At 36.3% G+C, this 26,897-nt stretch overlaps 2 pseudogenes; both read right to left on the reverse strand.

Moving 5' to 3' along the window:
• Positions 1-10,782: 10,782 nt before the first annotated feature.
• LOC127095116 (protein BASIC PENTACYSTEINE6-like) lies at positions 10,783-17,635 on the reverse strand (annotated as a pseudogene).
• An 807-nt stretch (positions 17,636-18,442) lies between these two features.
• LOC127095117 (protein BASIC PENTACYSTEINE6-like) overlaps positions 18,443-26,897 on the reverse strand; it is a 30,612-nt pseudogene continuing 22,157 nt past the window's right edge.

The following is a 26,897-nucleotide window of genomic DNA, read 5'->3' on the forward strand; positions in this document are numbered from 1 at the left end:
AAGTTATTGTGAATTGAGCCTTCATCTAATTCAAGTCTTGGGATTTATTTGAATTCATTTGCTATACTGTCTTGATGCAAACTGTTATTTTGATATTGTATTATGAGTTTATCAAGGAGTATTTCATCTGATATATGGGAAGACAAAGAAGACTGCTAGCTATGGGATTTGCTTGCTTGGATGTGGCTATCTTTATTTGATGCCTTGATCTTCATGATGTCTGATATTGCTAATTGCTTGATTTTTTGATGCTTGATTCAAAGTCCAAAGGGAAAATGGGTTTTCTATATGACATTCTTGTATGTTGGATTGCATCCCATTGGTCAGATCTATTCAACTCTTAACTTTTAATTTTAGGCTTAGGGTAACCTCTTCATCTTCTCCCACTTCTTAAATTTTAAAATTTCCCCCCCTTTTCAAAAACTTTCTTTGCTTGTGATTTCAAACTTAGACTGTGTTTAATAATTAGAAACTTTGGCCTTATGCCATTGAATTTTCAAACCCTTTCTTAAATCAAAATTGTAAATAAACTTAATCATATTGACTTAAAATTTCAAAAGACAAAAAGAACTAACAACTTCATTCAATTTTTTTTGGCCTTTATGCCCTTCTCAATTAAACTTCTGATTAAAAGCAATTTTCTCATTTTGAAATTGTTACCACGAACTATGAGGTTTTGATCCCTCATTTTCATGTTGGTACGTAGGCACGAGTCCGAAGGTCTTGTCAAACACAAAAACATAATCAATGAATTCTTTTATCATCCCCACACTCTATTTTTCTCAAACTATTTTATACCAAAAACACATACACACATAAAAAAGGGCTCCCTAGGAATACCTAGGACACTCTAGGTGCTAACACCTTCCCTCTGTCTAACCAACCCCCTTACCTGTAATCTCTGGCATTTTATTAGTTTTGATTTGAAAACTTCTTATCTTTGGGTTTTGTTCGTAATTTTCCCTTTTCCTTTGGAAACAATAAAAGCGCGGTGGCGACTCCGGTTATATTGAAGACAAGCTTATTTATAACTTGATGGCCATGAATTTACTGCTACACTGATTCATGCCTAACCTATCAACCTCAAGACTTAGTAACAAAGTATTCCATATTTGGTATGAATATGTATTTGGAAAAGAATAAATACTCTCCCAAATTGCTATGGAAAGCACAATGAACTTAATGTCAATTATGTCTCATCATTGACAAGATATCACTTCAATGTTTCAGCCAACGACTTCATATTTGAAGCACTATATAAAGGCAAAATCATCATCTTACAAAGCACGAAGAAATTTCACAAGAATACTGCAAACTCAATTCTATATTTTCATTAATTCTTGTTCAAATCTGTTCACACGAGTTGTTTCTCTTAGTGTGAATTTTTACTATTCTTACTATGTTAAAATTGCTTACCTAGAAGCACTAAACACTTCCTTGTAATTTTTAAATAGTTGTTGAATATTTCCTCAAGTGACTTGTGAAGTTTGTAGACTTGAGACGGATAAGAGATCATTGTTGTCTTAGACGTTTTTGTTATAATCTTTCTAGATTATTGGATTAAGTCCTTATTAAAGGCGAAATCACCTTGGCCGGGTGGACTGAAGTAGCTTTGAATTTCAAGCGAACCAGGATGAACTCCAGTGTTGTTTTCTTTATCTTTCGTGTGTGTGGTGATTGCAAAAGTTTTTATTATCAGTAAAAAAAATTCAAACCCCCCTTTATTGTTTTTCTCTACCTTCAATAACAAGATCATGCTTTATAAGTTTATTCAAATGTTCCATATGAATATGTACGAATCTTTTATGCCAAAGCCATGACTCATTATTGTTCACCATAAGAAATTTTACCTTGAAAGACAAATCATCAAGGGAAATCATAAATATGTTATTAATTCTAGTAACTTTGAGTTTTACCTCATGAGAGACTTCATCTTAAATCAAGCATTCATCCTTGGTGAACTTGATTTTGAAGCCCTTGTCGCAAAGTTGGCTAATACTTAGAAGATTGTGCTTTAGTCCTTCGACATAAAGGATATCTTCAATGGATGTGAAAGGTGGTGCTCCAACTTTTCCTATACCAAGAACTCTCCCTTTGTTGTTATCACCATATGTGACATAACCCTTGGCCTTCAATTCTAGATTTGAAAATTTGTTAATGTGTTTCGTCATATGCTTGGAACATCCACTATCAAGATACCCAAGGTTTGATGTATTTTTCAAGCATACCTACAAAACAAAATTATGTTTTGCTAGGTACCCAAATTGCTTTGGATCCTTCATAATTAGTGCCTTTCTTTACCCACATGTAATTCCCACTTGCTACGCTAAAATTTCTAACATAGCATGCATTAGGTGTATGGCCAATTATATCGTAATAAAAACAAGTAGGTTCAAAATTGCTTTTATATCTAGGAACATAAGAATTCTTTTTAGAAAATATTTTTCTTTTAGGATAGTGATGAACATATTTTTCCTTGTTCACTTTCTCTTTAGTTGGTTGGTCATTAGATTTAACAAAGATAGTTTTACTAGAACTTGGTTTGGAAAACTTTGAATAACCAAGTCCACTTTTGTCATTGGAATATCTTTGTTGGCTAAGACACCTTCCAACCCAATTTGTCCTTTCTCATACCTTTCAAGAACCCTTTTTAATTGGACAATTTGGAAAGAAAGTGATTCACAATTTTTACATACAAATTTCTGTTTTTCACTAATCATCTTTTATTTTTCATCATCAACATCTTTTTCAATTATCACAACTTTTTCTTTTAGAGATGAAATTATTTTCTTTTGAGATGATATTATTTTATACATAATTTTGCATTCTTTAAGAAGTTCATTTATAACACCTTATGCATCACTATCGAAAAGAGAGAAATCGCTACTAACCTCATCTTCTTCATCCTTGGAATGGTGTTGTAGCGGTAAATTCATGACCATCAAGCTATGGATAAGCTTAACATCAATAAAACCAGAGTCGACACCACGCTTTTATTGTTTCCAAGGGAAAATGGAAAAGTACGAACAAAGCTCAAAGATAAGAAGTTTTCAAATCAAAACTAATAAAATGCCAGAGATTATAGGTAAGGGGGTTGGTTACACAAAGGGAAGATGTTAGCACCCAAAGTGTCCTAGGTACTCCTAGGGAGCCTTTTTTTATGTGTGCATATGTGTTTGGTATAAAAGATGTTTGAGAAAAATAGAGTGTGGGGGTGAGAAAAGAATTCATTGATTTTATTTTTGTGTTTGACAAGATCTTCGGACTTGTGACTACGTACCAACATAAAATAAGGGATCAAAACCTCTTATTTCGAGGTAAAAATTTCAAAGTAGTTGGTGAATTGTTTTTAACCAAAGTTTAATAAGAAAGGCACAAAGGGCCAAAAGTTTGAGTGGAGTTGTTAGTTCTTTTTGTCTTTTGAAATTTTAAGTCAATATGATTAAGTTTATTTACAAATTTGATTTAAGAAAAGAAGTTCAAAAAAATTCAATGGCATAAGGCCAAAGTTTCTAATCATTAAAACAAAGTCTAAGTTTGAACTCACAAGCAAATAAGTTTTTGAAAAGGGGGAGAAATTTTGAAATTTAAGAAGTGGAAGGAGATGAAGAGGCTATCCTAAGAAATTTTTTAAAAGTTAAGAGTTGAAAAGATTTGAGCAATGGGATGCAATCCAACATACAAGAATGTCATATAGAAACCCATTTTCCTTTGGACTTTAATCAAGCAATGAGCAATATCCAGACATCATGAAGATCAACACATCAAATAAAGTTGGCCCCATCCAAGCAAGCACTCCAATAACTAGCAGTCTTCATTGTCTTCCCATGTATCAGATGAAATATTCCTTGATCAACTGAGAATAAAACATCAGACACAAGATCAAAATAACAATTAAGCACGGAGACAGAGTAGCAAATGAACCCAAGAAATTCTCAAGTCTTGCATCAGATGAAGACACATTTCACAATAGCCCAGTCTCAGAATGTTGGCATTGGCCAAGTCCTTTTTGCACAGGGAATGTTGTCTAATTCTAAGTCCAAAAGTTCAGATCAAGTTCAACAGTCCACCAGATATTTTTTAGGGTTTTTGTTATTATTAGGTATTTTAAGGTCCTAAGACCATAAACAAAATCAAAACACACAAACAAATATATACAAACACAAGATATGGCTCAAATGAGCAAAGTGAAAATGACATAAAGGTAAACAAGTTATATTAAATGTAAATGGCAATGAATGATAAATGACTGAAATTTAAATTGCATAAGGTAAATGACTTGAAAGTAAAGCAATATTAATAAGAGTTAGTCAAATTTTAGTCAAAAGTTAGTCAATTATTAATGGTGTTTTTTAATTTATTAAGTCATTCTTTGGAGAACACTCAACCATTCATTCACAAGTATGAATCCTTAAACCAAGACATCTTCCATGAGAAGGGTTCCAACTTGGATAATTCAACAAGTATGCCAATAGCTCCCATGAAAGGAAAAAAAGTCAAGTCTCCACACAATTCCATGAAGAATGGGAGACTTACAATCTCACTTACTAGAATGTTATGCCTTGAGGGTCAAAGTTATCTCTATGTTAAACAATCATAAGTGGACTTATGTAGAAGTCACAACTATCTGAGCCTGGGCAATAAAAATATAGGTGTTAATGCATGTTAGGGATTTGGTATGAAGAACCAAACTCCTTAAACATACCACACACTAAAAGAAAAGATCAAGGGGGGGGGGGGGACCTATCTCAGTCACACTTGTATTGATTCATCTGACACAAGGTCATTGATGAACCAATTAGCCTTTAGACATTAGAGATTTCATTGGTCAAATGAGGGAATGGGAAAGAATAGGAATGAAGATGAAGAGGGATGGGAAGATAGAAACACAAATTGATCATGGGAGGAACTTCATCAAATCAAAACCATTCATTCGTTTTGGGAGATGAAATGTACATTTCATCAATCCCCTAAATCCAATGGTTTTGATCCAACAAAAGTCAAATCAACCTTGACCAAGGCCCAAATAGAAAGTCAAACATCAAAAGACCATAAAAATGGCTCAACAGTATTTTTAAACATTTAATCAATTAAAAATCCATTTAAAAATGAATTAAAATACATTTTAATTTGGGAAAAACCTAAAATCCTTTCAAAACACCAAATAAATGGCCAAGGGATTTATCCTAGGTCAAACAAGGTCAAAGGACCTTAGACAAAAAAATTCACTATTTTTGAAAAGTCATAAGTATTTTTAATCAATTAAAAATATGCACAAAAACATTTAATTCATGAAAAATATCAAAATTAATCCAAAAAATAATTTTAATTCAGAATATAGAAGAGAAAAATATTTAAAGACTTTTGGTGAAAGTCCCATATTTTTTGGATTAAAAATGAAATTTATATGAATTAAATAAAGTAGGAGCAATTAAAAGAAAATCAGAAATTAAAATAAAAAAGCAAAAAAACAAGGGACATCAGATCTCCCTCATTAATTGAGGTGGCAGATCTGAAGGTCACACGCGTGCTATCTATGGTGGACTTTAGTCAATGTATCACACGCGTGGTAATCATAACCAAGGGATGAAATTAAAACATTTAAACATGATCAAAGGGATGGGAGGGTGTCAACACATCACCGGAGCTAGGGCTTCAGTCTTCTTCTCCGGTGGACCTCACCGGACAGGTCCACCATCAACCTTCACTAAAATGAAAAACAAGGACATGATTATAAAGAAAAAATGCTCAGGAGCTCGAATTTGGCCTCAATTTTCTCCAATTCCAAGTATATTAAAGGATACAAGGATTTGAATTTTAAGGATCACGAACTGAGTTGCTTCAATTTTACCTCAAAGAAACTGAATCTTGTTGCCTACATTAGTAGGACTTCATCCTACAAAAAATAAAAGAGAATGGTGAAGAATTGAGAGAGAATCGAAGATAGAAAGTTTCTAAAAAATCACCTTCGAGGAGCTTGAATCTTGCTTCCAATTGGCCTTGGCTTGACTTCAGAAGCTTGCAGGAAGTGAATTAGATCAAAGAAGGGCTTAGATTCTTCGAGTTTCAACTTCCAAACAGAAGTGAAATTGAAACTCGATTTTCAATTGAAAACCTTCAAGCTTATCCTCTAATGGTGAAGGAAAGATTGCAGAAGCAAAGCTTGGGCTAGGTGTCCATAATTCTGAGCATGAGGCAATGTATTTATAGGCCAGGCAATTGATTTCCATACACTTTCATTCAAATGCCAAACATAGCAATTCTCACTTTCATGGATGAATGGGTGTGGGATAGGCCCATAAAGTGATGCCAAAAGGTCAAAAGTTGATCATGAATGATGCTGAAAGTGTGATATGAAGCCAGCCATTTGGAATTGAGAAGTGGTCATGAAATTCATCCAAATGGAACCTTGAAGAAAAGCCATGCTCAAGTCATTCAAACATTGGCCAAATTAAGTGATTTTGGACTTTTTGGAAAGGTGATATCAAGGGGAACAACTTTCATGTTGAACACTTTTCCATTTGAAGCTTGGATCATGATGCATTTTGAGGTGGAAGTTTAGAAAATCAAACATAACTAAATTTTTTCTAAGTACCAAGTCAAATGTTCACTTCTTCCACCTTGAATAACTTTGGATATGGGCTTCAAATGGAAAAAGTTCCTTCATAAAAGTTGTATATCTTTCAAACCTATTGAAATTGGTCACAAATTTGACCTCGTTTCGATTCGGCATGAAGGTGTTATGCAGTTTAGAAGTTGAGGAAAATTGCTTGTACAATGGTAATGGCCCAAAATGACCTATAATGTTTCCTCTTGGGACATGCCATTTGTAAGACCCCAATTTTGACCCTAAGATCCCTAATGTAACCTCATCATATGCATTAACATTTGGATCATACCTTGAAATCCTCATTACCCCTCCTTCATTGGGTTTGTTTTGAGAGAGATCACCAAGCATTATGTGATTATATCATACTTGTATATTATCATTTTACTAACCAAAATACCAAAAATATGTCTTTGCATTTGTCTAACTCTTTTGTAGGAAGGGCATGATCTCCATTGATATATCAAGTTCACACCTAGGATTTAAGACCCTCATGAACAAAGAGCACAACCAAGAATTGATCCAAGAATGGTCATGATAATCATATATGAGTCCCAATATTCTCTACATGTTATATTGATCAAGTTTTCTTCAAGAGTTTGAGGGTGATTTGCCTTGGAAACCCTAGTTTGACTAGGTATCTTGAGTAACTTCTACAATAAGCTATCTCACCAATTGATCAAATTTCTCAAGGGACACTTCAAATTTCATCATATTATGCATATATGATCTACCATGATCCAAGAAAGTTAAGAGAATTGGAAGTTAGCAAGTTGGTTGATGGTGGTTGGCCAGATGGATTCATCTGATCAAAACTGGGTCTCCCTAGACCCTATCTCCTATAATTTTCACCATATGAAAATTATTCCAAGAGAAAACTTACTCTAAATGACATTCCAAAAAACGTTCATGTTAAGACCTAGAGCTAGTTTTTCTTGGAAAATCATTTTCTACGTTGAAACATTATAGGTCATTTTGTCTAAACCCTAATTGGAAAGTTAACTTCCCAAGGCCATAACTTGCTCAATTTTTATGAGATTAAATATTTACAAGTTGCACAATCAAATTCAATGTTCCTACTTCAACTTATATATTTGGAGTGGGATCTAGTTCAACTTTTTTGAGCATGTAATATGAGGTTACATTATAGGTCACTTTTGACCTATACCATTGATCAAGTGATTTTTCCAAACTTCAAAAATGCATAACTCTATCATTTCAAATCCAAATGACATGAAATTTTTGACCATTTTTAAGGTATTTGAGATAGCTACAACTTTGATGAAGACACTTTTCTCATTTGAAGCTCATATAAAAAGTTAAGCAAGGTGGAATATTGAGACATATGGCTTGACACTTAGAAAAAATTTGATATGTCAAAAATTTTCAAATTTCCATCTCAAATTTCTTCAAGTTACAAACTCCAAATGGAAAAGTGTTGAACATGAAAGTTGCTCCTCTTGATCTTACCTTTCCAAAGAGCTCAAATGCATTCATTTTGGACAAGGAATGCATAGGTTGCGCATGGCATGAACATGGTGTCATCACTTGGCAAGGATCAAACTTCAAATCAAAATGTACACTTGCCTTGCAATCCAAGCTGAATTGAGATCATCTCACACTCATTTGTGGACTTATGGCAATTATTTTATGGGCCTATGCGCGCCCATGCGCCCATGCATCATCAATGACCAAATTTGGAAAGTGAATTCAAGTGTGCAAAAAGCAATGGATTCAACTATAAATAGATCCTCATATGCTCAGCATTTCACACACATTCGCGCCAGCTTTGATGCCCCATCTCTAACCCTCACATTGCAAAGGATAAACCTGAGGAATTCATTTGAATTTGAGGTTGAATTTCCACTGTTTTGAAATTCAAATCTCCAGGAATCCACAGCCTTTTAAGCATTAAATCCTTCCTCTGCAAGCATTTGGAGTGAGATCAAGCACGAGCAAGAGCAAGATTAGTTGAATCCAGACCTCCATTGAAGTTATTTTCTAGAAATTTTGATCTCTTCGATTCGCTCTAATTCTTGCTCAATTCTATTGATTCTTTGGTTATCTAAAGTCCTACCAATGTAAGCAAGAATAATAAGTTGCTTTGAGGCCAAATCAAAGCAACTCAGTTCATGTATCTCAAATTTCAACTCCATGTATCTCTCAATATACTTGGAGTTAGAGTGAATTGAGGCCAGATTCGAACTCAGTGCCATTTTTACTTTGAAATCATGTCCTTGTTTTTAATTTTGGTGATGGTTAAAGATGGACCAGTCCGGTGAGGTCCACCGGAGAAGAAGACCGGAGCTACAGCTCCGGCCATGCGCTGGCATGTCTCACAGCCACATGATCTTGTTATTTTATTTTAATCTCACGCGTCCATTGTGATTACCAACTGTGTGGCACGCTGACTTGAGTCCATCGTGGATAGCATGTTTCTGGCCACTTGATCTGCCACCTCAATTAATGAGGGAGATCAAGTGGTCCACATTTTTTTATGATATTTTAATTTTCATTTTAATTGCATTATTTTCAATAATTCATATTAAATTCAATATTGATCCAAAAAATATGGGACTTTCAACAAAAAATTTCAAATTTTGTTTTTTCTTTCATATTCTAAATTAAAATTATTTTTTGGATCATTATTAATATTTTTCATGAATTAATTGATTTTTCATTTGTTTTTAATTGTTTAAAAATATTTTTAAATGTCCAAAAATTATGAAATTTTTTCTCCAAGGTCCTTTGACCTTGTTTGACCTATGATAAATCTCATGGCCATTTCTTTGGTGTTTTGATGAGATTTTAGGAATTGGACAAACCATATTTAATTTAATTGCACTATTTTAGTATTTTAATTTGATTAAATGCCAAATAAATTTGTTGACCAACTGTGATGACTTGTTTATGTTTGACTCTTGTTGTTGGGCCTTAGTCAAGGTTGATTTGACTTTATCAAATTAATATCATTGGATTTAGGGAATTGATGGAATGTAGATTCCATCTCCCAAAATGAATGCATGATATTAATTTGGTAAAAGTCCTCCTTTGACCAATTTGTGTTTTGATCCATTCCCCTCCCACTTCATCTTATTCCCTTTCTTCATTCATTCATTCCATTTGGTCTATGATATCTCATAATCCTAAGGCTATTTGATTGAAAAATTGACATGAATATGGATGAGATTAGGCCACACCTTTTGCATATTCTTTTTTTTGTGTGTGGTATGTTTCATGAGCATAGTCCATTATACTATGTTTCTAACATGCATTAACACCAAAATTTTATTGCCCGACCTCAAATAGTTGTGAATTCTACATAAAAGGCATAAGCATTCTAGTTAGTGAGATTGTAAGTCTCCCTTCCTTCATGGTATTGTGTGGAAACTTGGCTGTCTTTCCTTCCTTTGGAAGATGTTTTGGCTCAAGGATTCATGCTTGTGATAAGTGGGTTGAGTGTTCTCCAAAGAATGTCTTAAAATGAAAAGCAAAAGCAAAACAATACTAACTTCTAACCTATTAACTACTGTCGCACCTCGAAAAATGGGGATACGACTTTAAAGCGAAGCGCAATCGCACGCTCGCAATGATGGATTGAATAGAGTCGCCACCGAACTTTATTTATTCCTAAAAAGGAAAGGGGAAATATCGATAAAACCCAAGACAAAACGACAATGATTATTGGTCGTCGCAACCAAATCAGGGTTCGGGAGTCGATTACGCAAGGGAAAGGTATTAGCATCCCTCACGTCCTTTGTACTCAACGGGAACCATTAGGTTAATTGTGTGCGTTAGTGTTAGTTGAAATATTAGGCTTTTCGAATTATTAGATGGGAAAGAAAGAAAGGATGAGAAGAGAATGTTTTTGGATTTTTTTGACGAAGGACTAAACCTAAGTTTTTTATTAGTGGGCCTGACAAGATTTACAAATCCTGCTCCTACGTATCTCAAAAGAGAAGTCAAGGCTTACGTAGTTCTGGGTAGAAAATGTTTGTTTGTTGGTCGATTTTAGCGAAAGCTATACTGTATTAATCGACGAAAACATTGTTTTACCCAAAACAGATGAGGAGTGAACGCATACCACACATCGAACGGATTTATAAATCTACATTCGGAAAAGCGTCACTTATCTCGACTCAACAATCGTGTCCGAAACATTGTTTTGTATCACTTTAAGATAATTTGTAGCACTATCTGAGAATGCCGGTGCAAGAGCACACTGGTGCTGGCGTGGTTGAATCGTCGTATGCAACTTGATTCAGTGCCAAGTCCTGGGGTTTCCAATCAGCCTTTGAGACCGCTAACTGCTTGGTAAGTTCATCACTTTCGTTTATAATTTCCTGACTACTCTTCCATTCAAGTGCTTTGTTGTTGGCAATCATTGTCTTGTTTAAATATTCAACCTCCTACTTGACCTTTCTAGTAGTTTATGGAGTCTTCTTGTTGGGTGAAACAGACTTACTTTCCTTTGGTCGTTTGGCCCGCCTAGGTGGATTCCCAACCTCTGAAGGAATAGGTGATTCTGGGAATGCATTGGATGTGGGCAATTCACGCGTGCCGTAAGAAGAATCCCCCATAGTAGGCAAATGGTTTACCTGTTGCGGAAGATGATGTATATACTTAACTCCCCGTGAAATTTGACATCCTGGAGGGCATGATGACATACTGCCATTAGCCAAAGTGTTTTCTCGAAACTGAAGGGTTGTTGTGGACTTTGATATTGTAATGTATGGACTTGTAAGAAAATACTGTGAAATGTAATTTGGAACATGACTTTATAATTCATGGAAATGTTGTAATGCTTGTGTAATGTCATGGTTTATGTAGATATGTATGTTGCAATTTGGTTCATGGTTATGTAATGGCCTAGATATGAATGTATGGTTGAATATGATCTTGAATGTATGGTATTAATGAATGAATGAAAATTTGGTTGAAACTTGATTTGATTTGAATTTGGTTAAATGGTATGGAATTTTGAAATGAATTTGTGATTGTACTTTGAACTTGGTTGAAGTGTTTGTAAAAATGTAATAAGAATGGTTGTAACTTGGTTTATGGAAATGGATATTTGGTTATAAAAATGGATATGGATTTTAGAAATAATCCAAGACTAATATAAATGTCAAATTAAAATAAAAAAACCAATAAAACCAATTAAAATCAAATTAATCTATAATTTGTTAAAAAAAAATTGATATCAATTCTAACATTTATTTGGAAATTAAAATCAATTAGAGTTTGAATCATTAGTAAAAAAGCAAAATTAAGATTAAATTGAAATTTGGAATTAGACTTGATTTGAAATTAAAATCAAATTGAAAATTAAAAAGTCAAATAATTAGAATCCATTTTATAATCAAAAAACACCATGATCAAAAAAACTAGATAATGACCAATGTTGATAAAAAAAATATGGATTTGGGAATGGACGGTTGCCTTTGGTCATGAATGTATGCAAATGAACTTTAGGCCATGTGCCAAATAAAAAATAAAAAAATGAAAAAAATTCAGGACTAAAATCGGGGTATGACAGTTGCCCCTATTTAAGCGTCTTCAACTATAGAATATGAAGCAGGACGCTCTTCATATGATCATAGTGGGAGATGGTTAAATACTAAGAAGACCCGGATTTTGATCCCGAATCCTTATGACATGATATGATATGATATGATATGATATGATATGACATGATATGATATGATATGATATGATATGATATGATATGATATGATATGATATGATATGATATGACATGACATGATATGTGCTGATGCGAGATTCTCTTTTTTTGTAATTTTTATCTGCTAGGGATATGGTGAACCCTTAACAGGAGATGCTACTAGGCGGACCAATCTGTGGGGAATGCTGATGACCCACAGGGAGACAGACAAATGGTAAAAAAACAACTTTGCTGGGGAAAACAAACCTGCTGGAGAATCACACACACTAGGGAGTACTCAAAGTGAAATTTGATAAACGATACTTAGAATACAAGGGATTTCGGTAGTAAGTTCACATATGACTTACTAAACCCGAACAAGGAAAAGAAAAAATGCTACAACAGGTTCATATATGACCTGGCAATACTGGAATAAAACACAACAACATGTTCATATATGACCTGACAATGCTGGGGAATATCAAGAAGTTCTGACAACAGGTTCAGATATGACCTAACAAACTCATAAAAATTCAAGAAGAGTGTATCAACAGGTTCATATACGACCTGGTAATACTGGAATGAAAGCTCAACAGCAGGTTCATATATGACCTGACAACACTGAAACAATCGTAGAGAGAGACTCTTCAGAACAGGTTCATAGATGACCTGACACTGGAATAAAGCTCAACAACAGGTTCATATATGACCTGAATAAAGCTCAACAACAGGTTCATATATGACCTGACACTGGAATAAAGCTCAACAAAAGGTTCATATATGACCTGAATAGTATTGAACAAACAAGTTCATATTTGACCTGATAATGAAATAAAGTTCAACAACAGGTTCATATATGACCTGAATAGCACTGAACAACAGGTTCATATATGACCTAACAATGGAATAAAGCTCAACAACAGGTTCATATATGACCTGAATAGTATTGAACAACAGGTTCATATATGACCTGAAATGTGAATGAATGCAATGCAAGCCATGCATATTTGTTTTTTTTTTCAATACACGGGTTCAAAAGTTTGAGGTACTGATGAATCAAATTGCTCTCCAAGAACAGGTTCTCACCGGGTATGGTCTAGGGTTACAAAGGTTCCTAGAGTCATGGATCCATTAGACTGTTTGCTACCTGCGGCAACTTACTTGTCGGGCATCAACTCCATCCAAAGAATCTACTCTAAGTGAGGTTCTGGCATCGATCCAACGAGAAATTCATCTCGCAGACCCACACTACGCAACCATCTTTCCTAGTTGGACAAAGAACTAAGGTTCTACAAGTGGTTCTCAGAGTCATGGATCCTAAAGAAAACATCGAAGCTTACGACAACTTACTTGCCGAGCGACAACATCCTCTCAAGAATCTACTCTAAGTAAGGTTCTCGTACCAACCCAACGAGAAATACATCTCACGGACCCGCACTACTCAACCTCGTCCTATCTTATGTTTTTACTCGAGACTCGGGTAAAAAGTCTTTCCCACAAGGTTTGCAATCAGAGTATCCAAGTACCAAACCACAATCGAACCAATACAACAGATTCATATCAATATGACAATAGAGATAGTAAAAATAATAAAGAAAAACCACATAGGTAAACAAACAAAGGCACACAAATGACCTAACTAGGCTTGACTCGCTTAGGGATTTGTAATCCACAATAGAGTCGCCATCTGTCGCACCTCGAAAAATGGGGATACGACTTTAAAGCGAAGCGCAATCGCACGCTCGCAATGATGGACTGAATAGAGTCGCCATCGAACTTTATTTATTCCTAAAAAGGAAAGGGGAAATATCGATAAAACCCAAGACAAAACGACAATGATTATTGGTCGTCGCAACCAAATCAGGGTTCGGGAGTCGATTACGCAAGGGGAAGGTATTAGCATCCCTCACGTCCGTTGTACTCAACGGGAACCATTAGGTTAATTGTGTGCGTTAGTGTTAGTTGAAATATTAGGATTTTCGAATTATTAGATGGGAAAGAAAGAAAGGATGAGAAGAGAATGTTTTTGGATTTTTTTGACGAAGGACTAAACCTAACTTTTTTATTAGTGGGCCTGACAAGATTTACAAATCCTGCTCCTACGTATCTCAAAAGAGAAATCAAGGCTTACGTAGTTTTGGGTAGAAAATGTTTGTTTGTTGGTCGATTTTAGCGAAAGCTATACTGTATTAATCGACGAAAACATTGTTTTACCCAAAACAGATGAGGAGTGGACGCATACCACACATCGAACAGATTTATAAATCTACATTCGAAAAAGCGTCACTTATCTCGACTCAACAATCGTGGCCGAAACATTGTTTTGTATCACTTTAAGACAATATATCTTTCATTTATGAAAATGGTTTTTGATTAATCGCACGGCGGCGAGAAAAAGTTTGATTGGTTGGATGTATTTTGAGTAATGGCGAGAACTTGGATGAGCGAGATATCCATCTCGAATCCTAGCCTCAGGAGTGCACGGTATACACCGTGTTCCATTTCCATCTTCATTGGCAAAAGTATTTAATAGAGATTAAGTATTTTTAGGTTTGATTGAGAAAGGGTTTGAAGAAACCGCATTGACAATTTTAGACGATGGCGAGAGTTAAGATTGGCGAGGCATCCGCCTCGAATCTTAATCTCAGGAGTGCACGGTATACACCATGTTCCATTTCCATCTTTATTGAAAGAGGTTAAGATAGGAATTAAGTATTTTGGAGTATGAAGAACGAGTACTTATGACTTGCAAGCTCTTACAGCTTGGGTCTAACACTCGGGACTACGTCTGGACATTCCACCCAGGCAGTCTGTTTCTTTCCAATATTGCTAAGAAAATGATTCTAATATTTACGAATGTTTTGGAAGGAAGACGAATATTTATGGCTTGCAAGCTCTTACAGCTTGAGCCTAATACTCGGGATTATAACTGGATATTCCATCCAGGACAATCTTTTTCTACATGTTTTAATTAGAAAACGATTTGAATATTAGAGTGTGGAAGGGAAGACAAATATTTATGGCTTGCAAGCTCTTACAGCTTAAACCTAATATTCGGGATTACGACTGGATATTCCATCCAGGTAATCTTTTTCTTCCAACTTTATTAAGAAAATGGTTTAAATATTTATAAATATTTTGGAGAGAAGACGAATATTTACGGCTTGCAAGCTCTTACAGCTTGAGCCTAATATTCGGGATTATAACTAGATATTCCATCCAGGATAATCTTTTTCTTCACGCTTTAGAAAAGGGTTTGAATATTATGTTTGATTTGTGAAATGATCTTGAAATGATTCACATTTATTTTTGGAAAGTATTTTGAAATTGAGGAAAGTTGAAATTGATTTTGAAATCGAGTGAAATTTGAGTATGGTTATTTACACGTGTAAAAGTATGGATATGGGTACTAATAACCCAACTAAATTAGTTAACACACAAAAGTCGACTAATCGAATAAAATAATATCGGAAATTCAACCACTAACTAAATCTAAAAAATACAAACCACTAAATAACAATCGAATTAAATTAATAAAAGTAAAAATAAAATAAAATAGCAAGATACTATATAGAAAAAGAAATTAAGTAAAATGGTAAGCATAACATAAATATAAACACAAAGATTTGCTAACCCCAAGTATCAAACCCACTCCACTAAAGACAACGAGACTACTCTCTCTCCAGTAGACCACTTATGATAAGTTATTATTTACAATAACAACTTGGATATATAAACCAGAACAGATTGAAATTAAAATTAAAAAATAAAAGCTAAAATAAAATAGTCTGTTGGACTATCAAGTGGAAGAAACGAAGAAAATATACCCTAGCCGCCTGGCTGTTGGGTTTCCAAAGGAATATGGATTGGGAAAACAAAAAGTAATACATTAATACACACTTTTTAATGAAAAAACAAATGAATACTAAACGTTAATTTTTCTTTATGGTTTAAATGTTTGTTTTGTTAACAAATAAAAAGAAATAAATAAAAGGAAAAAAAAGTGAGAAGTACTGTAACAGAACTCAAAAAGGTTCATCGTCCTCAATCTCTCTCAATCTTACTCACCTCTCTCAATCGCTCACTCCCAAAATCGCTCTCTCAACCTCGTGTCTCTCTCAATCTCTCCATCATTCATCAAAACCCTCTCTCTCAATCGCTCACACTAGCCTTAATCGTTCCTCTCTCCGTCTCACTTTCACTCATCCTCAACCTTTCGCTCTCACTCCAGAAATCAAACACTTCAGAGAGATTCAAGCAAAAACTCACCTTCGGCGGCGATAATGACGAGCTTGCAACTGCCTCCCTTCGCTAGCTTTCAGGTTTTCATGGTCTCCGAATTTAGGGTTCCTTCTTCTCTCGAAATCGCGGCCGCCCTCACTGTATCCGCCCCTCCTCTCTTATACTCACTATGTTAGGGCTTTTTAGTTGTCCCAAAGAGATCCAAAGGGGTATCTTCTGTGTTGCTTTAAGGCGCTCAGACTTTGGTCTGTCTCATTTGATACTACGATCTGGAAACGGTAATACTATCTACGCACTTTCTTACTATACTTTGTCTCAATTCCATTCCGGGTATTTTTCTGAATTTTCTACAGCCTTGCTAATTACTCGTGTTTTACTGCAGTGAAATCTTGTGACTTTAAGGTTCGACGTCGCTTTACGGCGAGTGCAAGTCCTTGTGCATATACGTTCAGAGTTGAAGAACGGTTTTCAATTTGTAACAAGCTTTGATGGTGGTTCACAAGGCGTCGTCCCTTTAGCTTCTGCTGCACCCAAAATTCCCGTGTTACTTAATATAGAGGCCTTGCAAGAGTACTCAGTTGAAGGTGTGAGTTTTTTCCAATTTGAATCCTTTCTACGATCTTATGCATTTCTGTGTATACTTTGGTTCATGTGAGAATTCTATAGGCTAAGGAAATTCGTACAGAGAGTATATCCACTCTTCTTGCTTCTTTGGCAATCAATAATTGCTTTCTTCATGTCCTCATTAGTTCATTTATTTTTTCACAAGAAACACAATAGAAGTTTTCCATCCAAAGTTAAACCATGACTTCCCTTCAGAATGCACGACACTTGATTGCTCAAAGCATATTGCAAATGACGCGACATTCCACATGACTCTTTATTCGGTTTATCAGAGGTGCAGGTCAACCACAGACTAGGATCCTTGTTATTGTCATAACCATGACATATACAACAAGAACATCTCTTGCAAAATGAATTTTCTGGTTTCAGTGTAGTTGCTGATAGAATTTTGGTGACAGGTACGAGTTCCAAATGGAATATGGCTCAATTGGATAGTCTGTTGGTGCAACTCTTGGCTATGCACAAGCGGTACCCGAGAAGCGATTGATTACTTTCATTGGTAATGGAAACTTCCAAGCTTGTCTTGCCTAATCACTTAAAGCATGGTTTCAATCAAAATGTAACATGGTCTTGAATTTTCTTGTTATGCTTTGCAGGTAACAACATAGGATGTTTCGACAATGTTCTGTTCGAATGCTGTTAGATGCTTGGACAACTTGTCTCATATTGCGTTGGAATTCAAATCCGTCGAATACATCTTTAGCATCATAGAAGGTACTTTGAAAAAACCCGGTATATGCCGAGAATCTTTGCCTCATGTTGGACTTCCTGTTCCTATGGATTCAGAAAGGTATTTGAAGCATTCAGGACCGAATTGAATGATCCAAGTTCTGTTTATGAGAGAGTTGGGTCAGTTATATGTTGATTGAAGATTTTTGAAAGTGAAGTCTTCTTTTTGTTTTTTCTCTTTTTATGTGCAGACTGTTTTACTTGTTGCTAAACTGCTTGAAGTGTTACTGCATTGTATGGACTTATGGAACTTGGCCTTTTGTGTTTATTTGTAAGTCCCTTTATAAATCACTTGGTTCAATCCTCTGGTTGCAGGTCTGATTCCTCAAAACAAACTATAAGGCATGTTTGTTTAGCTTGTGGACTTTTGACTTGGACGGTAATGCAGGGTGGACTGTTGAAGATGTTCCTTGTGGTAACAGAGTTGCTTTTGCTGTTTTTGCCTATCATAGTTCTTTAATGCCGTCAATTGTTGTTCTGCAGGTTCACAATCATATTCGCGGGCGACTCAGTTGAAAGAGACAATGATATGCTAACCGTCTTACTGCTTCTCTCAAAGAAAAACATCGGGTGATCTACTTTATTATGATATATCGATCTGTACCATGCTTGGCCCAATGGTCTTTAAGGTCAACTGGGTGTGAGAGATCATGTCCTTCAGCTGCAAGCCGGCTAAGCATTTTATTAAAAGCACTTCCACTCATTTTCCTACCGCCTACTCGTGCATGCCTTTTGTTGGGCACTGCTGGAAGAGGATACACCGATAAAGTGGTTGTACAACAAGCAGATTGCCAACCTCCATTACCCCAGTTGTAGCACTGTCTGAGAATGCCGGTGCAAGAGCACACTGGTGCTGGCGTGGTTGAATCTTCGTATGCAACTTGATTCAGTGCCAAGTCCTGGGGTTTCCAATCAGCCTTTGAGACCGCTAACTGCTTGGTAAGTTCATCACTTTCATTTATAATTTCCTGACTACACTTCCATTCAAGTGCTTTGTTGTTGGTAATCATTGTCTTGTTTAAATCTTCAACCTCCTTCTTGACCTTTCTAGTAGTTTATGGAGTCTTCTTGTTGGGTGAAACAGACTTACTTTCCTTTGGTCGTTTGGCCCGCCTAGGTGGTTTCCCAACCTCTGAAGGAATAGGTGATTCTGGGAATGCATTGGATGTGGGCAATTCACGCGTGCCGTAAGAAGAATCCCCCATAGTAGGCAAATGGTTTACCTGTTACGGAAGATTATGTATATACTTAACTCCCCGTGAAATTTGACATCCTGGAGGGCATAATGACATACTGCCATTAGCCAAAGTGTTTTCTCGAAACTGAAGGGTTGTTGTGGACTTTGATATTGTAATGTATGGACTTGTAAGAAAATGTTGTGAAATGTAATTTGGAACATGACTTTGTAATTCATGGAAATGTTGTAATGCTTGTGTAATGTCATGGTTTATGTAGATATGTATGTTGCAATTTGGTTCATGGTTATGTAATGGCCTAGATATGAATGTATGGTTGAATATGATCTTGAATGTATGGTATTAATGAATGAATGAAAATTTGGTTGAAACTTGATTTGATTTGAATTTGGTTAAATGGTATGGAATTTTGAAATGAATTTGTGATTATACTTTGAACTTGGTTGAAGTGTTTGTAAAAATGTAATAAGAATGGCTGTAACTTGGTTTATGGAAATGGATATTTGGTTATAAAAATGGATATGGATTTTAGAAATAATCCAAGACTAATCTAAATGTCAAATTAAAATAAAAAAACCGATAAAACCAATTAAAATCAAATTAATCTATAATTTGTTAAAAAAAATTGATATCAATTCTAACATTTATTCGGAAATTAAAATCAATTAGAGTTTGAATCATTAGTAAAAAAACACAATTAAGATTAAATTGAAATTTGGAATTAGACTTGATTTGAAATTAAAATCAAATTGAAAATTAAAAAGTCAAATAATTAGAATCCATTTTATAATCAAAAAACACCATGATAAAAAAAACTAGATAATGACCAATGTTGATCAAAAAAAATATGGATTTGGGAATGGACGGTTGCCTTTGGTCATGAATGTATGCAAATGAACTTTAGGCCACGTGCCAAATAAAAAATGAAAAAATGAAAAAAAATTCAGGACCAAAATCTGGGTATGACAACTACTAACTTTTAACTTCAAGTCCTTTACTTTAATGTCATTTAATTTTTGTTTCTATTCATTTGTCGTTGTCCATATCATTCTAATTGTTTATGATAATGCAATTTTTACTTTGTCCATTTGGACCATACTGTGTGATATATTTTGTTTGTGTATACTTTGTTTGTTTGTGTGGTCTTTAACCATTAATGTACATAATAACAACAAAAACCCTAAAAAACTTTTGTGTGGATTGTTGGCTTGATCTTAGACAAATGGACTTAGAATATAGGAAACCTTCCTATGCTAATGGACTGTTGGCTTCATCTAATACATCATTCAATATCCTTCTGAGTTCATCTGCAACATGATCATTGTGAGGCTGTTATTTTGAACCTGTGACTTATGGAATTTATCTGTTACATGGGCTACTATGAAGAAGATCATGGAATGGATAAGCTTGGATGTGGCCGTATTTATTTGATGTCTTTCTCTTCAAGATAATATAATTTTGCATTTCTGTATTGATTGATTCTAAAAGTCCAAGGGAATTCTGGGTTTCTATTGACATTCTTGTCTATTGGATTGTTACCCATTTGGTCAGATCTTTTCAACTCTAAACTTTTAATTTTGTACATAGGATAGTCTCTTCATCTTCTCCCCATTTCTTTAATTTCAAAATCTCTCCCTCCATCTTTCAAAATCTTATTTCTGTGAACTATTTATGTTCTAAACTTTGACCACTTTGCAAAAAGATAGAAACTTTGGCCTTATTGCCATTGCATTTTCAAACTTCTTTTCTTAAATCAAACTTGTAAATAGACTTAACTATACTTGACTTAAACTTTCAAAAAGCCAAAAAGAACTAACTCATTCAAACCATTTTTAGGCCTTTGTGCCTTTCAAACTTAATTTTTGCTAAAAACAATGCATCCACTTTGAAATTTGTATCACGAACTACGAGGTTTTGATCCCTCATTTTTATGTTGGTACGTAGGCACAAGACCGAATGTCTTGTCAAACACAAAAATATAATTAATGAATTATTTTCTCATCTCCCCATTCTATTTGTTTGTAAACATCACTTTGTATCAAATACATATGCACACAAAAAGGGCTCCCTAGGAGTACCTAGGACACTTTGGGTGCTAACACCTTCCCTCTGTGTAACCAACCCCCTTACTTGTAATCTCTGACTTTTTATTAGTTTTGATTTGAAAACTTCTTACTGTTGGGTTTTGTTCGTACTTTTACCCTTTTCCATTGGAAACAATAAAAGTGCGGTGACGACTCTTGTTATTTGATCTTTAGCTTATCCATAGCTTGATGATCATGAATTTCCCGCTACAAAAATTTAGTGGCGACTCTGCTGGGGGGTAGTCTCCAATGGGTTTAGCCTACTTTTTGTGTGTATATATTTGTATATATGTGATGTTTGTATATATGTATGTGTGATATAATTTTCTTGTTGTGCTTAGTGATCTCTGAGTGGTGAGATAAGTTCTAACCCAAACTTGAGTGCAATTAAGATAGGAGAATGGTATAGTCATGTTCGACTTGTGTAGAGTAGTCCTTAATAAGTTGGCTTGAGATCCATCCGCTCAGTGGAGACTCCTTTGGATTTGGAAATGTCACACAAGTATTTGTGGTTAGGCATTACTATTTCTAATTGGGTCTGAGAAGCTGAGGACCTTAGAACATTTAACCCATCTTGGCCTACTTTGGGCGTAGTGCGGAAACTGTTCAAGTGTAGACTTGATAACAGTTGCTACGCGATACTACACTCAGACGAGTTTCTCTTAAGAATATTATGGGTCGATGAGTCAGTCATCTTAACCTGTAATATCCGATAGATGGAATTAAGACTCTGGGAAATTTTTAGAACATGATCTACAGGTTTTTATCCTTAGTTCACTCCTTTGGGATGGTTCTTACCCAAACTCCATGCTCGTGACTTGCAACGAACCCTTGATTCTTGGTTAATCCAATCAAGTCTTGTCAATATCAATGGAACTTGGGTGTTGATAAGGTGTAAACCATAATCCACCAAAATTGATGATTGATCTTGACAATGACTTGATTCATCCCTTGACCTTTGTTTGCCTTGTGTGTGATCCCTTATTTGTGATTGTTGCATTCATGCATTCATGCGTATCATAACATTCATCACACGAAAATTTCAAGGAACAAAGGTGTCATTTGCAAATATTTTCAGACCATGGATTATGGACGAAGGAACACAAAGAAGTACAGTTTCAAATGTCCCGACTTGAAAGAGTTAAGGAAGCTATCATCTTTTGTATTAGATCCCTTGGACTTCAAACAACGTCATGGGAAGCTTTTGTCCATCTTATCTAATGATGTGGTTGAAGGACTCTTGACTGTGCTAGTGCAGTTCTATGATCCTCTCTACCGTTATTTCACTTTCCCATATTTTCAGCTTGTGCCTACCTTGGAGGAGTATTCTCATCTTGTAGGGATACCTATTTCTAGTAGAGTGCCTTTTAGTGGATTTGAGGAGATTCCCCGATCTAGTATTATTGCTGAAGCTCTTCACTTGAAGAAGTCTGAGATAGAGGCTCATTGGGTGAAGAAAGGAGGGTTATTTGGGTTGCCATCTATTTTCCTCATCAAGGAAGCTACTACTTTTTCTCAAGCTGTTAGTGTGGATGCTTTTGAAGCTATCTTTGTGTTGCTCATCTATGGATTAACTTTGTTCCCTAACATTGACGATTTTGTTGATGTTAACGCCATTAGACTTTTCTTGATTGGGAATCCTGTGCCTACTTTGTTGGGTGATATGTATTTCTCTTTACATATAAGGAATTCTAAGGGTGGTGGAACGATTCTCTGTTGTATTTCTCTTATGTACAAGTGGTTTATTTTGCACTTGCCTCAGACACCTGCTTTTGTGGAGAACAAACAATGTCTAAGGTGGTCTCAGAGACTTATGTCTCTCACTAATGATGATATAGTTTGGTATGACCCATCTTTAAGCAGTTTGAAGATTATTGATAGTTGTGGTGAATTCTCTAATGTGCCTCTCATTGGTACACAAGGAGGAATTAATTACAACCCTACTTTGGCTCGTCGTTAACTTGGGTTCCCCTTGAGAGACAAACCCAATAACATGTTGTTAGAAGGTCTTTTATATCAAGAGGGTAAAGATTCCCAACATTTGAAGCAAAAGATTGTGCATGCTTGGCATAATGTGCATAGGAAAGGAAGATCCGAGCTTGGTCCATGCAATTGTGTAGCTTTGGAACCTTACACTCTTTGGGTGAAGAAGAGAGCTATGGAGTTGAAGATGCCTTATCCTTGCGAAAGACCTATGTCTATGGTTGTGGTTGAGCCATTAACTCTCCCTAACCAAGATGTAGAGGAGTTAGAAGACGCGCTCTTCAAGATGAAGCAAGAGAAGGATATGTGGGAAGAGTGTTTCCATGCTTTGAGAAAGAAGCATGAAGAGTTGCAGTTGGAGTCTAAGGATAAAGATGCACTTATTGAGCTACTTGAAGACCGAGTGACGAAGAGACAGAGAGAGCCAGAGGTTTCATCTTATAGCATGCCTCAGCCTTCCGTTGCTTGGAAGAAGATTGTTAATCAGCTTGTCCTCGAGAAGACTCAGATGAAGGCTTCTTTTCAGACCGAGATCCATTGCATTCGAAGGAAGTACACGCCTTCAGCCAGATCTTCTGACATTGTTGTTAGGGATCCTTAGGATGACTAGTCTCCTCTTCTCTTGTATCTTTTTATTTTGGTTTCTAAAATTGTACTCAGTATAATCCTTCCAATTTATATAAATAAAAAGAGATTTTTGGTCATATTAAATTGTTGCAATTTCCATTTAAATATGATATATTTACAAATGATATAGTAAGTTCCTTGAAAATAAAAATAATCAAGCATTACATTTCATGCATCATTTTCATAAACAGGTTTTCGCCAGATGTCTGCTTGGTGTTACTTATGTGCTTTAGCTAAGCTGACTCACCGGTATAATACCCGAGCCAATCATCTGAAAATCATGGAACATTTGGAGCAAGAGAATAGAGAGATGAAGGACGAGATCATCCTCCTGACTGCCATGATAGAGTCAGTTCTCGCTACTCAGAACCAAGCTTCTCCAACACCTGCAACTCCTCCCGCGAGGACTGTTACTTCAGAAGTGGCTACCTCTACCATGCATGTTGTTACCGCCCATTTCGCGCCAAATATGCCTGCCGAATTCCCATGGGGAATGCCGCCCAACTTTGTGCCCGAAGGCTTTGCGCCTACATTTGCTTCCATGCCGGCATCTAGCCCGGTCATGTCCGTGCCACCTCCCGTTGTGCACACTTTGCCTCGCGTAGAGGATACCATTTATCATTTCGAGCCGTCTGAGGGTCTGGATGTTTATGAGAAGATGGACGAGATGAAAGATCAGTTTCTTGAGTTACGCAAGGAATTGAAGACGCTGGGAGGTAAAGACTTGTTTGGAAAGAGTGTTGCTGAATTGTGCTTAGTGCCCAACGTCAAAATCCCGGTGAAGTTCAAAGTGCCTGACTTTGAGAAGTATAAGGGGAACTCTTGTCCGCTCAGTCATCTTGTGATGTATGCCCGCAAGATGTCTACTCAGACCGACAATGATCAATTGCTTATTCACTACTTCCAAGATAGTCTGACTAGTGCTGCACTCCATTGGTACATGGGGTTTGATAGTGCAAGAATTTGCACTTTCAACGACTTGGGAGAAGCTTTTGTGAAGCAATACAAGTATAATGTGGACATGGCGCCGGATAGAGACCAGTTGAGGTCTATGTCTCAGAAGGACAAAGAGACATTTAAAGAATACGCGCAAAGATGGAGGGAGTTGGCTGCCCAAATCACTCCTCCTTTGGAGGAGAAAGAAATGACAAAAAAATTCTTGAAAACTTTGAGTTCATTTTATTATGAACGCATGATTGCTAGTGCCCCCAGTGATTTTACCGAAATGGTAAACATGGGGATGAGACTTGAGGAAGGAGTCCGTGAGGGACGGTTGTCAAGAGATGAGGAGTCAACAAGCAAGAGATATAGTAGCAACTTTGGTAAGAAGAAGGATAGTGAGACCAACGCAGTAATCAGTGGGAGGCAGAGGAGGCCTCAGATCAGAAGAAATCCACCACCCCGTCAATATCATCATCATCAAGTTTCATCAGTAATTCCGATATTTTCTAATCAGCAAGCAACACCAATTCAACAACAACAACAACATCAACGTCAACAACAACAACCGCAACAAAGAACGAACACCTACAACAACAACAATACCAACAACGATCATTATCAGCAGAACTTTGAGAGGAAGAAGATCTCTTTTGACCCAATTCCTATATCGTATGCAGAGCTGTATCCTTCGCTAGTTCTCAAGAACTTAATTCAACCGAGGAACCCACCGCAGATCCCAAAACCGCTTCCCTGGTGGTATAAACCTGAGCTCCGTTGTGCTTTTCACCAGGGAGCACCCGGACACGATATTGAAAACTGCTATCCATTGAAGTATGAGGTTCAAAAGCTTATGAAGAGTGGTATGGTGTCCTTTGAGGACCGCACGCCAAATGTGAAAGCGAACCCTTTGCCCGCTCATGGGAAATCTTCAGTGAATATGATGGACGGTTGTCTTGGAGAATTCAAGGTTTATGACGTCCAGTTTATCCGAAGATCCTTGGTGCAGATGCACAAGGATATCTGTATGGTGAGTGACTGTGAACATGACTATGATGGTTGTGTTATTTATAGTATGAACCCAAGAGGGTGTGATGTAGTGAAAAGGGACATCCAATGTATGATGGATGAACATCACTTCATGCATGCACATTGATCACATCGTGGCTAACATCACTTTATGCAATCATCTGAGCTTCTGCGATGAAGAACTCCTTGAGGAGGGAAGAAATCATAACCTGGCTTTGCATATTTCAATGAATTGTAAGGAAGATGCTTTGTCAAATGTGCTTGTTGACACCGGTTCGTCGCTGAATGTGCTTTCAAAGTCAACTTTGTCAAAACTATCTTACCAAGGAGCGCCTATGAGGTATAACGGTGTAATCGTCAAAGCCTTTAATGGTTCGCACAAGACAGTAATTGGTGAAGTGGACCTTCCAGTCAAGATAGGTCCGAGTGGTTTTCATATTACTTTTCAAGTAATTGATATCTACCCGGCCTACACCTGTTTATTCGGAAGGCCATGGATTCATGAGGCAGGAGTTGTTACCTCCACTCTGTATTAGAAATTGGAATTTGTCAAGAATGGCAAGCTTGTGATTGTTGGAGGAGACAAAGCATTGTTGGTTAGCCACCTATCATCTTTCTCTTATGTTAAAGCTGAGGATGAGGTTGGAACTCCGTTCAAAGCCTTGTCTATTGCTGCTGAAAAGAGAGTTGGGGCACCTATGTCTTCGTTGAAAAATGCTCAGAATATTGTTGAAGAAGGTACTGTTGATCAGTGGGGGCACATGGTAGAGGTCTCCGACAACAAAGGAAGAACCGATTTGGGGTTCCAGAAAGGCTCATCAATTGCAAGATCTGAAGATATGCAACTCAGCTTCCGTAGCGGAGGGTTCATTCATGGCAATGAACAACACTCATCTGCTGTGCTAGAGGATAGCGAAGAGGAAGACTGCACCAACTTTGTTACGCATGGAAAGACGTGCAACAATTGGACTACTGTTGATATTCCTGTTATTTTGCATCGATCTAAGTAATTGCTTTTGTATTTTTAAATCCTTCTCCTATGCCTAAGGGAGAAGTGAACATTGTTTGGGCATTTTGAATTGATCATCAATAAAATTAATTCTACTCATCCACATCTTTGATGTTTATTTTTCTTTTTGCTTTATTCTGAAAATGGTAATCACAAAAAACAT

Source organism: Lathyrus oleraceus, chromosome 6 (genome assembly GCF_024323335.1).
Source record: "Lathyrus oleraceus cultivar Zhongwan6 chromosome 6, CAAS_Psat_ZW6_1.0, whole genome shotgun sequence".
NCBI classification, from domain to species: domain Eukaryota; kingdom Viridiplantae; phylum Streptophyta; class Magnoliopsida; order Fabales; family Fabaceae; genus Lathyrus; species Lathyrus oleraceus.